The 13947-nt window shown below is 38.5% G+C and overlaps 1 pseudogene across 1 annotated transcript in view; it reads right to left on the reverse strand.

Moving 5' to 3' along the window:
• LOC122680750 overlaps positions 1 to 13947 on the reverse strand; it is a 96912-nt pseudogene that overhangs the window by 28898 nt on the left and 54067 nt on the right. Inside the window, exon 8 of the transcript XR_006336771.1 lies at positions 3535 to 3849. The product of XR_006336771.1 is annotated as an antigen WC1.1-like (transcript). The remainder of the gene's footprint in view (positions 1 to 3534; positions 3850 to 13947) is intronic.

Raw genomic sequence — 13947 nt, forward strand, 5'->3', positions numbered from 1 at the left:
TGCACAGTGGTAGGCATCCAAACGGGTGCAGAGCTGAACTAACTGAGAGTGAAAAAAGACCATGGGATTCAAGAGGTTAGAAGCCTAAGAGCCAGAGAAGTTTAGAAGGCCATGCTGAGATTTCTGGAGCTAGAATTCTGGCCAGTTTTCTCTCTGAGCCAATATTCAAGTCACTGAGGACAGGGAACATTATGCAGGCTGGATCTGAGTGCAGCCATTAGGTCACAATTAGGTAACCTAATTGTGAAAGAAGCTGTTCACAGATAAGTTTGGAAATGATGAAAGCTCACAGAGTCATAGGAGAGGGAATGAATGGTCCTAGCCATCTTTCTTAAAAACCTAGGATTTATGAACACACCTGAGAGAAAGTGAAGTCTCAGTGGGATTATGCAAGACAACTGAGTCAGCTGATTACTTCATTCTAGACATGTGATTCTTAGCAAATGTGAAGGAGTGATGATAATTTAATGTATTCTAACCCTATCTATATGCTGACTGCATATTCCTTTCCTCTTTGGATTTCTGAGATAAGAAGCCAGCAAGCTATAAAAAAGGAGAGTGAGAGGAAGAGAGCAGAGAGCAAGAAAGCCATATATATTTTAGAGAAATCTAAATTGCAAAAGCCTCAGTAGGGATGAAACATAGATTTGGAAACCAAATACTTGTTCAACAAGATTTTAACACCTTTTATCCCGTGTACTCCTCCCATTTTCCACCTAACACTGCTACCCTTTCCCATTTCCCCCAGTGCAGAAAAGAAGAAACAATCTTAAGAGCTACAAATAGATGGAAAGGAGGCTCCAAAAGGAAAGAAATTCTGTAGGGAGTGAAGTGGGGTGAGTTAAAAGGGGACTGGATGGAATATGAGAGAGAAACAAAAGACAAGACTCATGATCATGATTTCATCTTTCAAGGACCCCATTTGGATAAAGAAAGGGTAATCCAATGGGAAACAATCCCTGCACATTATCAAGAACAATTTTTTAAATAATTTGCTTGGTTTCTGAGTGTGCTTATGATTATTTATGTACATGGTGGAATTTGTCCTGGTAAAGGACTCTGATTGCATAAGTATGTGAACTTTGAAGTATCAAAGAGAATGATGTAACAGAATAAAAATCTACTATAGAGAGCAGGAGAGAACAGAAAAGACACCACAGAAATTAAAGAATTGAAGGATTAGCTTGACCACTGATAAAAGAATGAATGATGAGAGAGGATGATCTGCTTGCACTTTATTTTTTATCCATTTCCATCTCCCTAGAGAGGCCCAGGTTAGGACCCCTAGTCTCCTATGGCTGGGAGTTTGGGCACAGGGTACATATTCTAATTAAAGCATTTTTATTTAACTGGTTGTTTTTGTTGATCAGTTACTCAGTTGTGTCCGACCCTTTGTGACCTCATGGACTGCAACACACCAGGCTTCCCTATCCTTCACTATCTCCCTGAGTTTGCTCAAACTCATGTCCATTGAGTCCGTGATGCCATCCAACAATCTCATCCCCTGTCATCCCCTTCTCCGGTCTTCAACCTTTCCCAGCCTCAGGGTTTTTTCCAATGAGTCAGTTCTTCTTATCATGTGGCCAAAGTTTGGAGCTTCAGTTTTAGTATCTGTCCTTCCAATGAATTATTAACTGTTGATTTCCTTTAGGATTCACTGATTTCATCTCCTTGCTGTCCAAGGGACTCTCCAGAGTCTTCTCCAGCACTACAGCTCAAAACCATCAATTCTTCAGCTCTCAGCCTTCTTTATGATCCAACTCTCATGTCCATACATAACTACTGGAAAAAAACATAGCTTTGACTATATGGACCTTTGTCACAAAGGAATGTCTCTGCTTTTTTAATATGCTGTCGAAGTTTGTCATAACTTTTCTTACAAGGAACAAGGATCTTTTAATTTCATGACTGCAGCCACTGTCCATAGTGATTTTGGAGCCCAAGAAAATAAAGTCTGCCACTGTTTTCATTTTATCCTCATCTCTTTGCCATGAAGTGATGGGGCTGAATGCCATGATATTAGTTTTTTGAATGCGAAGTTTCAAGCCAGCCTTTTCACTCTTATCTTTCACTTTCATCAAGAGGCTCTCCTCTGTTCCTCTTCATCTTCTCCCATTAATGTGGTGTCATATGCATATCTGAGGTTATTGACATTATTATATTAATTCTATGAGATTAAAAATTTAGAAAGAACAAGAAAGAAGTATTTCTTGTATTCTGTTTTATATACCCTGATACATGTGAAATATTCAAAATATATGCTGAATAATCAATAAAGTCTTATACATATCAGGATGTATACATATCATGTATACATATCAGACTTCTGAGATATAGTATATCTTTTTAATTTCTCCTTGATTTTAAAATTTAAAATTTACAAGGAAAAATAAGTTTGTGAGAATTCCAAGAAAACTATTAAATACAAGGCTGATGTGAGTAAAGATATTAAGTATAATAAAGATATATCCTTGCCTAGTCTTTTGCTGTGTACACATCTTGTGTCCTTAGGCACATGTAGCATCCTTCACACCACACCGAGCCCCTCAGTGCTGCTCAGAGAACCTCACAGTTGCCTTGATCAGCTCCCATTGCCATTCTCCTTCCTCCCAACTACTATAAAACATTTTCTGCCTTCTTCAAAATTTTCTTTGTACACTTACTCCAAGTAAGCCCCAAAATGCAATTCTGTTATATCATTGAAGTTATCAAGTATAAACTATATAATCTCTTATCATAAAACACAGAAATTCAAGTTTTTTTTACCTCCACCTTTGACTTGTCAGCACATGGCTAAGTGTTCCTCCAAAGACTCATTTATACAGATATTTTAAAGAAAAACTGGAGAGAGAGACTTTTCTAGTAACAATGGAAGAATATGTGACTCTGAGCATTTCATCAACAGTTCTCTACCATCAAAGAACTATGAACATTTATGTCTAAATTTGCAAAGGAAACTTGAAATCTGGCACAAATCCATAAGAATCTCTGATCTGTTAAATGATATCTTCTGTAGGGACACCCTCTAGATATGTAAATGATGTCCTCCTATAGTAAGAGTAGCCTCCACTCATACTAACCTAGTGCAAAACAATTTCTCACACTGCTTGTATGGGAACAACTCCACCCAGGAAAGTACATCCTCATTTTTGTCCCTGCCTCTCATGGCCTGCCTGTGGAAAGAGAGTGTGTATGTGGCTGCTAGCAAATGTTTCACTCTTACAAAAAGTGAATTATGAAAAAAAAATGAGGATTTATTTTAATTGGGAGAATAAATAAAGCTATTTTAGTGTCAGGTAAGACCACTGGAGAAGAAAAGAATAGCAGAGGGAAAAAAAGAAAGAAAAGAATAGGAGAGACTTGTAAGAGGAAAGTATATGAAGTTCATAACTCACATCTACAGTGCACTCAGGGAGGATGGGTAGTTGTTTCAGTCCTTTCTAGCCCACCCGTCTCCTATTGTCCCTCTGATCAGACCCCAGCTTTCTTGGAACTTTCCATTCTCCCAGCTGGTGGGCAATGAACTGATCATACCTGAGCAGATGACTCCTGCATCCTCGCTATGATCACAGTAGTGCTTCCCCCAGCCCCAGGAAGGGCAGTTCCACACGTGAGACTCCTTTCCTGTGCACTGCACGTTGTCCAGCCAAATGGGCCCTGATCCCGCCCCAAAGGAGGAAGAGACAGTGACATCGAGGGCTTCTCCACAGCCCTGCTGTCTGCACACCACGCGGGCATCGTCCAGGTCCCAGCCGTCATCACAGATGGTACCCCAGGAGCCCTGGTAAAGGATCTCCACTCTCCCGGCACAGGGACCACCCCCGTCCACCAGGCGGAGCTGTCTGCGGCCTGAGGAGAGAGAAATGGGACAATGGGGCGTTGACCTGGGGAATGAGAAGGGTCTTCTGTCCTGTGGGACCCTCACCTGAGCAGTAAGGGGCGCTCTCCTCTGAGGCTGCCGACCCTGCTGATTCTGACATAGAGTCATTGCACTGGGGCAGCAGCGGTGTCTGGTTTCTTACAGCAGTGGTAAGAGAATTAACAAGGTTGAAAAGTAGGAGGAAAAAACCAAACAGGAAATATTAAACTGAAAATACCCTAGAGAGTAGTCTGAGACAAAAGTCGTTACAAGGTCATATCAGAGGTAACATTCTGATCTGTAGAGTTCTGCACACCATCTGGGAAAGATTTACAGGAAATGTTGGTCTCTCTTCCCAGAGCAGTTAAATGAGTTCAGAGTCACAGGAATGAGCTGGCAGCTGGATGGATTCCTTACAAATCACACACACTTTGATGCCATTGACCTAAGAGTTAAAAGGGTTGATTAAAGGGAGTGGAGTCAGAACTGGCCTCATCAGATGCCTCAGATAGTAAACATGAATCATCTACCATTAGACTCCTTCTCCTTGGTAAAGTCATTCAGAACTGAAAAACAAATGGATTCTGAGATGTCTTGGTTTATCCCATAATGTATCACTTTTGGTTCTAAGCTTCAGACTTCAGATCTGGATACTTAGCTTCAAAAATGTGATCTTTTTGAGTAGATTGAACAATTTGCATGAGAAATGATGTCAAGTAACATTGACTGACATTGGCCAGATTCCACTGGGAATCAGAGAATGTTGCTTCATCTCCCCCAAACATACAATCTCTCCTTGGACTTTGTGTCAAGAATCTCTGTTATTCAAATTTTGGAGTTATATGATCTTTAGGGGGAAATAGTGTGTATGTGTACTTAGTCGCTTCAGTCATGTCAGACTCTTTAAGACCCTATGAACTGTAGCCCGCCAGGCTCCTCTGTCCATAGGATTCTCCAGGCAAGAATACAGGAGTGGGTTGCCTTACCCTCCTCCAGGGGATCATCCTGACCCAGCGATCTAACCAGTGTCTCCTGCATTGCAGGTTCTTTACCGCTGAGCCACTGGTGAAGCCCTTCTGGTTCTACCATTGAGCAGAAATAAGTTATATTGCTGCTCTGAAAGCCCTTGAACAAATAACATTAACAAACTCAATGTATTCTTCTCTCCTTTTATACATAAAAGTGACATAAAGAAAGGTTAAGTAATGTCTATCAGTGCCGCACTTTGAGTAACTATGAAGTAGAGAATTAAACCTAAAATTTTCCACTTCCAGGGAGAATGGAGGAGTTCACAGCAGGCCAATGTGTTTTGCTGGGTCTTGCTGGATACAACTTTAAAAGCTGGAAAATGTTTTTTAAGAAACAGTAAATGTATTTGACATTTGTTAACACAACATGTACAAATATGCTAAAATTCTAAAGAGTGGAGATTATTTCAATGTTAGTCCAAGATCTATAGCTTCTTTTTCTCTGTGGAAAATTGCCAGTTCATTGCATAATTTAATGATTCAGAATCTGGGCTCGGGCAAGCAGAAGACTACTGTTATGACAGGAAGCCAGCATAACTTGGGAGTTACCTGGTGGTGGAGTGACAAAATTAGAGTCTTGAGAGCCTTTTTCACACAGCAGGTTTTCTCCTCAAATATCTGCCCAGTATATAAGCTGTGAAGGGCAGGAAGCTAGAGAACTGTATAAAAAGATCTGGAAAGCAGAGCCTTTTTCATTATTTTGGGTACTGAGCTACCAAAGAATCCAGGCTCTGAACTGAAATCTATGAAAGCCCATGTCATAGGGAGAGATAAAACAGAGGTGTGCTGAGTGCTACCGAAACTGCAACCCACACTTGTTACAGCTCAGTTTAGGTTATATTTAGATGTTTGAGTAACATATACCCCTTCTCCCTACCTGTCTAGCAAAACAAAGGGTAAATCTTTTCAGGTGTTAGAAAATGTATTGGGAGTAGCTTACTTTTTCATATATAATTTATAGCACTCAATAAAAAATAGCATGACATTTGACAAGCTAAGATAACATGACAAACGATCAAAGTGAAAAAAGAAAATAAGAGAATGCAAAGACACACATGATAGAAATGTTGGGCTTGGCAGATAAGGATTTTTAACTATGATCAATGTATTTAGGGGAAAAGAGAGGAGAGAATAAACAGGTAAAAAGATGAAAAAATTACCAAACAATCATTAGTAAATAAAAATATCAAAGGAACCATTGTCAACCTTAAAAAGTGAATGAATAAGTTAAATGAATTTTAGACAGAACTCAGAATGTAGTGACTAAGAGGAGTCATAATGTGTTCCCTGGTGGCTCAGACGGTAAAAGTGTCTGCCTACAATGCAGGAGACCCGGGTTCGATCCTTGGGTCAGGAAGATCCCCTGGAGAAGGAAATGGCAATCCACTCCAGTAAACTTGCCTGAAAATCCCATAGACGGAGAGGCCTGGTAGGCTACAATCCATGTGGTCACAAAGAGTCAGACACGACTGAGCTACTTCACTTTCACCTCTTTCAGAGGAGTCCTAAAGATGAGAGATGAGAAACAGAAGAAAGAGGAAGAGGAGAGGGAAAACAGACCTAGAGACAGAGAGACAGAACTACAGAAGTAATATTTGAAAATATAATGATAGAAATTTTTTTTAATTAAATGGAAGAGTATGAAATACCCCACTCCTAGTAAAGCTGCTGAAAATCAAAAGGAAAGAGGAAAACCTGAAATAATAACAGATTTATTTAATACTAAAGGAAGAAAAACAAGGAGAGAAAAAGGAACATAAAGCAGGTGGATCAATTAAGAAAACAGAAAAAGAGAAATTAAGGGGAAAATTCCATTCACCATTGCAATGAAAATAATAAAATATTTAGGAATAAATCTACCTAAAGAAACAAAAGATCTCTATATAGAAAACTGTAAGACACTGATGAAAGAAATCAAAGATGACGCAAATAGATGGAGAAATATACCATGTTCATCAATCAGAAGAATCAATATAGTGAAAATGAGTATATTAACTAAAACAATCTATGTATTCAATGCAATCCCTATCAAGCTACCAATGGTCCTCGGTGATCAATGCAAACAAATAGAGGAAAACATTAGAATGGGAGAGACTAGAGATCTTGTCAGGAAAATTAGAGATACCAAGGGAATATTTCATGCAAAGATGGGCTCAATAAAGGACAGATATGATATGGACCTAACAGAAGCAGAAGATATTAAGAAAAGGTGGCAAGAATACACAGAAGAATGGTACAAAAAAGATCTTTATGGCCCAGATAATCACAATGGTGTGATCACTCACCTAGAGTCAGACATCCTGGAATGTGAAGTCAAGTGTGCCTTAGAAAGCATCACTACGAACAACGCTAGTGGAGGTGATGGAATTCCAGTTGAGCTATTTCAAATCCTAAAAAAATGATGCTGTGAAAGTGCTGCACTGAATATGTCAGCAAATTTGGAAAATTCAGCAGTGGCCACAGGACTGGAAAAGGTCAGTTTTCATTCCAATCCAAAAGAAAGGCAATGCCAAAGAATGCTTAAACTACCATACAATTGCACTCATCTCACACGCTAGTAAAGTAATGCCCAAAATTCTAAAAGTCAGGCTTCAACAGTACATGGACCATGAAATTTCAGATATTCAAGCTGGTTTTAGGAAGGGAGAGGAACCAGAGATCAAATTGCCAACATCCGTTGGGCTATTGAAAAAGCAAGAGAGTTCCAGAAAAACATCTATTTCTGCTTTATTGACTATGCCAAAGCCTTTGACTGTGTGGATCACAATAAACTGTGGAAAATTCTTCAAGAATTGGGAATACCAGACCACGTGATGTGCCTCTAGAGAAATCTGTTTGCAGGTCAGGAAGCAACAGTTAGAACTGGACATGGAACAACAGACTGGTTCCAAATAGGAAAAGGAGTACTTCAAGGCTGTATATTGTCACCCTGCTTATTCAACTTATATGCTGAGTACCTCATGAGAAACGCCGGGCTGGATGAAGCACAAACTGGAATCAAGATTGCCTGGAGAAAAGTCAATCACCTCAGATATGCAGATGACACCACCATTATGGCAGAAAGTGAAAAAGAACTAAAGAACCTCTTGATGAAAGTGAAAGAGGACAGTGAAAAAGCTGGCTTAAAATTCAACATTCAGAAAACTAAGATCATGGCATCTGGTCCCATCACTTCATGGAAAATAGACGGGGAAACAGTGGCTGACTTAATTTTGGGGGGCTCCAAAATCACTACAGATGATGATTGCAGCCATGAAATTAAAAGACGCTTACCCCTTAGAAGGAAAGTTAAGACCAACCTAGACAGCATATTAAAAAGCAGAGATATTACTTTGTCAACAAAGGTCCATCTAGTCAAGGCTATGTTTTTTCCAGTAGTCATGTATGGATGTGAGAGTTGGACTATAAAGAAAGCCAAGTGCAGAAGAATTGATTCTTTTGAACTGTGGTGTTGGAGAAGACTCTTGAGAGTCCCCTGGGCTGCAAGGAGATCCAACCAGTCCACCCTAAAGGAGATCAGTCCTGGGTGTTCATTGGAAGGACTGATATTGAAGCTGAAACTCCAATACTTTGGCCACCTGATTCGAAGAACTGACTCATTTGAAAAAACCCTGATGCTGGGAAAGATTGAGGGCAGGAGGAGAAGGGGACGACAGAGGATGAGATGGTTGGATGGCATTACTGACTCAATGGACATGAGTTTGAGTAAACTCTGGGAGGTGGTCATGGACAGGGAGGCCTGGCATGCCTGGATTCATGGGGTCTCAAAGAGTCAGACACGACTGAGCAACTGAACTGAACTGGATAAATGTACAGTCATCAAGACAGTATGGTACTGGCACAAAGACAGAAATATAGATCAATGGAACAAAATAGAAAGCCCAGAGATAAATCCATGCACCTATGGATACCTTATCTTTGACAAAGGAGGCAAGAATATACAATGGAGGAAAGACAATCTCTTTAACAAGTGGTGCTGGGAAAACTGGTCAACCATCTGTAAAAGAATGAAACTAGAACACTTTCTAACACCATACACAAAAATAAACTCATGATGGATTAAAGATCTAAATGTAAGACCAGAAACTATAAAACTCCTAGAGGAAAACATAGGCAAAACACTCTCTGACATAAATCACAGCAGAATCCTCTATGACCCACCTACCTGAGTGATGGAAATAAAAGGAAAAGTAAACAAATGGGACCTAATTAAAGTTAAAAGCTTTTGCACAACAAAGGAAATGATAAGGAAGGTGAAAAAACAGCCTTCAGAATGGGAGAAAACAATAGCAAATGAAGCAATGGACAAAGAATAAATCTCAAAAATATACAAGCAACTCCTGCAGCTCAATACCAAAAAAAAAAAAAAAAAAACAAAAACAAACATCCTAATCAAAAAATGGGCCAAAGAATTAATCAGACATTTCTCCAAAGAAGAGGCTAAAAAACACATCAAAAGATGCTCAGCATCACTCATTATCAGATAAATGCAAATCAAAACCACAATGAGGTACCATCTCACACCAGTCAGAAGGGCTGCTATCCAAAAGTCTACAAAAAATAAATGCTGGAGAAACTGCGAAGAAAAGGGAGCCCTCTTACCCTGTTGGTGAGAATGCAAACTAGTACAGCCACTATGGAGAACAGTGTGGAGATTTCTTAAAAAACTGTAAATAGAACTGCCATACGACCCAGCAATTCCACTGCTGGGCATACACACTGAGGAAACCAGAATTGAAAGAGACACATGTACTCCAATGTTCATCACAGCACTGTTTACAACAGCCAGGACATGGAAGCAACCTAGATGTCCATTGGCAGACAAATGGATAAGAAAGCTGTGTTACATATACACGATGGAATATTATTCAGCCATTAAAAAGAATGCCCTTGAATCAGTTCTAATGAGGTGGATGAAATTGGAGCCTATTATAGAGAGTGAAGTAAGTCAGACAGAAAAACACCAATACAGTATATTAACGCATATAAATGGAACTTAGAAAGATGGTAATGATGACCCTAGAAGCAAGACAGCAAAAGAGACAGAGATATAAACTTTTTGAACACTGTGGGAGAAGGCGAGGGTCAGAAGATTTAAGAGAATAGCATTGAAATATGTATATTACCATATATTAAATAGATCACCAGTCCAAGTTCGATGCATGAAACAGGGCATTCAAAGACGGTGCATTGGGACAACCCTGAGGGAGGGGCTGGGGAGGGAGGTGGGAGGGGGGTTCAGGATGGGGACAGATGTACACCCATTTCTGATTCATGTCATTGTATGGCAAAAACCACTACAATATTGTAAAGTAATTAGCCTCCAATTAAAATAAATAAATAAATTTTTTAAAGCAAATGGTGGATACCAACACATCAATATCAGTAATTGCATTTACAGTAAATAGATTAAGATGAAACAAAATTGACACAGATGTTACTTGCATAATGCTCACCGTATATTATGAAAGCAAAGAAAAGTTGAAGGTAAAATGATGGAAGAAAATGTACTAACTGTAAGAAAACTGGAGTAGCTATACCACTGTCCCAGAAAGTAGAGCCAAGATATACTAATTGAATTAAAGAGGGAATTTTCATGATTATAATGAGATGCACCCTTAATAAAGATATTATAGACGACAAAATTCAAGAAAGGCAACAGAACATAGCTTTAAAATATACTTGACAGATTGAAAAGAAGAAATAGACAAAATCGCAATCAAAATTTGTATCTTTTTCAGTAGCGTACAGACCAAACGTACAAAAAACAAATAATACAGTAGATGTAGAACAACATAATCAGCACATTTAACTAAGTAACACTTGGAGCAATGCACCCAACAGTGCAAGAGTTCACATTACTGTAAAGGCACTAGGAACATTCACCAAAATGACCATATAATAGGACAAAATCTTTCAGTGTTTTAATTCATACAGAGTATATACTCTGACCACAGTGGAATAAAATTAAGAATTAATAAGAAAATATTGTTAGCCATCCCTACTTGGGGAAATTCAGCAACACTATTCCAAAAAAACACCTGAATCTGGGAATAAATTTAAAATTTACAAAATATTGTGAAATAATGATACTAAAGATCGATAATAATGATAATGACAAAATAACGAAATGGTAATAAATTCTTCTAATGAAATCCACACAGTGCCTCAGGGAAATTTATACCCCAGATTTAGAGAAGAGGAAAGACTGAAAGTGAAAAAAATGTAAGCTTCCAATTAAGAAACTAAGAGATGAGAAAGTCTAAAGGATGTAGAATGTTGGGGTTAATTTAAAAAGGAACAAAAATTAATGGAAAAGAAGGTAAGCATAAGATAGAAAACATAGAAGAAAGCCCTTTAAACATGGCTAATTGAAAATTGATGAACGCTGAGCAAAACTTAAGAAGAGCAGAGAGAAAATGAAGCTAACAATTCTAAGAATGAAAAGGGACATCACTATGAATCATACAGATTTTTGGGTCATAGTTTTTGTGCTGTTGTTTGTTTGATTTTTGGTTGTGCTGTGGCTCATAGTTCCCAGGTCAGGGATTGAACCTAGACCCATAACAGTGAAAGCCCAGAGATTTAACCCTGGGATTGCATAGTTTTATTAATATAATTTATATATTTAACATGGATAAGTACACAGAAAGTGTCAATTTCTCCACAACCTTGCCAACACTTCAGTGTCTTTAAAAAAACAAAAAAAAACACACAGTCATTCTGACATGCTGCTGCTGCTGCTGCTAAGTCGCTTCAGTCATGTCCGGCTCTGTGTGACCCCATAGGCGGCAACCTACCAGGCTCCTCGGTCCCTGGAATTCTCCAGGCAAGAACACTGGAGTAGGTTGCCATTTCCTTCGCTAATGCATGTATGCATGATAACTCGCTTCAGTCCTGTCTGACTCTGTGCGACCCCGTAGACAGCAACCCACCAAGCTCCTCTGTCCACGGGATTCTCTAGACAAGAATACTGGAGTGGGTTGCCATTTCCTTCCCTGCATTCTGACATGTATGAGTTGATATCTCTTTGTGGTTTTGATTTACATTTCCCTGATGATTGATAATGTCAAGCACTTTTTTATATACTCATTGGCCATCTGTATGTCTTTAGAGAAATGTCTATTCAAGCCCTTGGTCAATTTTTAATTGAGTTATTACGTTTGGGGTTTTTTTTCTTGAGTTGCAGGAATGCCTTAATTTTTTGGAAATTAAAACCTTATATAATTTGTGCTAGCTTGCTTTTTCACTCTGTTGAAGTTTCCTTTGGTTTGCAGAAGCCTCTCAGTTTGATATACTCCCACTTGTCTATTTTTGCTTTGTTGCTTGCACTTTTGATATCATTTCCATGAAATCATGAAACAATGTGTTTTTATTTTGTGATGGGGCTAAGATATCACATATCTAAAATGTAATTCCTATCTGATGATGATGTTACACCATCACACATGGTAAAATTAATTCAGATAAAAAATAAATTCAAAATAAGGTTTTGAATATTTTTTAGTGAAACTGCAAAATTATATGCAGGAAACAAAACTTAACTCAATGTTATTTTGAGATGAAGAATGGCATTTGAAACATTGTATTAAAGGCAGAAGTCAAAAAAGTAAAACTATAGATTTGATCACATAACCCCCCATACACCTATACAACCTTAAAAATAAATGCAGAAACTGGGGGAAATATTTACAAAAATAAGTAAGAAAATCAAGAAGTGTTGTTTGTTTATAGAGAGTTCCTATAAATGAATAAGAAGTTTTAAAACATTCTAGAGAAAAAAATATTGATATGTAAGATATCTTAAAACAGTAATATGGGAAAGAAGATAACTTTTTGTATATAGTGTTTATGTGGATAAAAAATGATGAATGTTCTTATATCAAGACTATGAAGAAAATAATACTCTTTTTTTACAATTAATTATTTATTTGGTTGTGCTGGGTCTCAGTTGCAGCATGCAAATTCTTACTTGTGGGATCTAGTTGTCTGACCAGGGTTAGAACCCAAGTCCCCTGCACTGGGAGCACAAAGTCTTAGCCACTGGATGAACAAGGAAGTCCCCAAAATAATACTCTTTTGATTCCATTAATGTTGCTGAGAATATTGAAAACTACTGTGCTGACAATTAGGCGATACATATAGAGGGAAGCCTTTAAATTTGCTATCTTGAGGAAAAAATAATGGCTTTTCTATTAAGTCAATGTAGGTGTTCATAAGAACTTTATCACAGCATCGTATTTGAAAATATTAATGTATAACAAATAGGATTAGATAAATAAGTTATGATTCAGTGACTGAAATACAGGCAACCATACAAATGGCACAGAAGATATTTTAATGAACAAAAAGAAATTTAAAAATATTATTTTGAAAGTGAATATAAAATGGTGTTGGAAGAAAAGGTATGACCAACCTACACAGCATATTAAAAAGCAGAGACATTACTTTGCCAACAAAGTCCGTCTAGTCAAGGCTATGGTTTTTCCAGTAGTCATGTATGGATGTGAGAGTTGGACTATAAAGAAAACTGAGCACCAAAGAATTGATGCTTTTGAGCTGTGGTGTTGGAGAAGACTCTTGAGAGTCCCTTGGGCTGTAAGGAGATCCAACCAGTCCTTTCTAAAGGAAATCAGTCTTGAATATTCATTGGAAGGACTGACGCTGAAGCTGAAGCTCCAAAACTTTGGCCACCTGACACGAGGAACTGACTCATTTGAAAAGATCCTGATGCTGGGAAAGATTGAAGGCGGGAGGAGAAGTGGACGACAGAGGATGAGATGGTTGGATGTCATCACTGACTCAGTCGACATGAGTTTGAGTAAGCTCCGGGAGCTGGTGACGGACAGGGAAGCGTTGCATGCTGCAGTCTATGGGGTCGGAAAGATTCAGACATGACTGAGCAACTGAACTGAACTGATGATCCAGTCGAGTGAGAGAGAGAGAGTGTGTGTGTGTGTATGTAGGGACTGAGATTTAATGCAGAGATTGTGTTCAGAAAGAATGTAAAGGGAGCTGGTATATCCTGCCTTGTACTTTAGAGACAAGTGCAAGCTCAGA

This window comes from Cervus elaphus, chromosome 22 (genome assembly GCF_910594005.1).
Source record: "Cervus elaphus chromosome 22, mCerEla1.1, whole genome shotgun sequence".
NCBI classification, from domain to species: domain Eukaryota; kingdom Metazoa; phylum Chordata; class Mammalia; order Artiodactyla; family Cervidae; genus Cervus; species Cervus elaphus.